We start from the raw sequence: 571 nt of genomic DNA, 5'->3' as shown, positions 1-571 counted from the left end.
CATATATATACACATATGGATGTACATATAAATCTATATAGACATCTCTATCCCCCATATTTAGGTATATATAGCTGTAGTTATATATAGACACCCCTACCTACAATCCTATATAGATATATTTCCCTATATATAAGGGAGAGATACATATTTATGAGAGGGGGTGTGTACATACATACACATACATACACATATATACATATGTACGTATGTATCTATGGGCATATATACACACACCCCCAAAACATCTATATATCTATATATGTCAGGGGGCAGGCCTCTGGAAAAGCCCCCCCCCATCCGCACTAACTGCCGCTACCCCTCTACTCTGCCTCCCCAAGGTCCTCTCTCCCAGTCATCCCCGGCTTCCTCTTTTTCCTTCTCTTCCTCCCCCGCCGCGGCCGAGGGCGGGGCTGCGCGGTCGAGAGGAGCAACGCCTTTCGATGTTATTTGTCCGTGCGTAGCCCCTATAGCTGCTTGGGGGGAGGGAGGTTGCCATAGTGACATAGCCTATGCTGAAGGGCGGCCTGCGCTCGGCCACGGCGGGCGGGGCGTGGGTCGGCGGCAAGGG

Source organism: Mesitornis unicolor, unplaced genomic scaffold (assembly GCF_000695765.1).
Source record: "Mesitornis unicolor isolate BGI_N332 unplaced genomic scaffold, ASM69576v1 scaffold9738, whole genome shotgun sequence".
Classification (NCBI taxonomy): domain Eukaryota; kingdom Metazoa; phylum Chordata; class Aves; order Mesitornithiformes; family Mesitornithidae; genus Mesitornis; species Mesitornis unicolor.
This window is presented reverse-complemented; position numbering follows the sequence as displayed.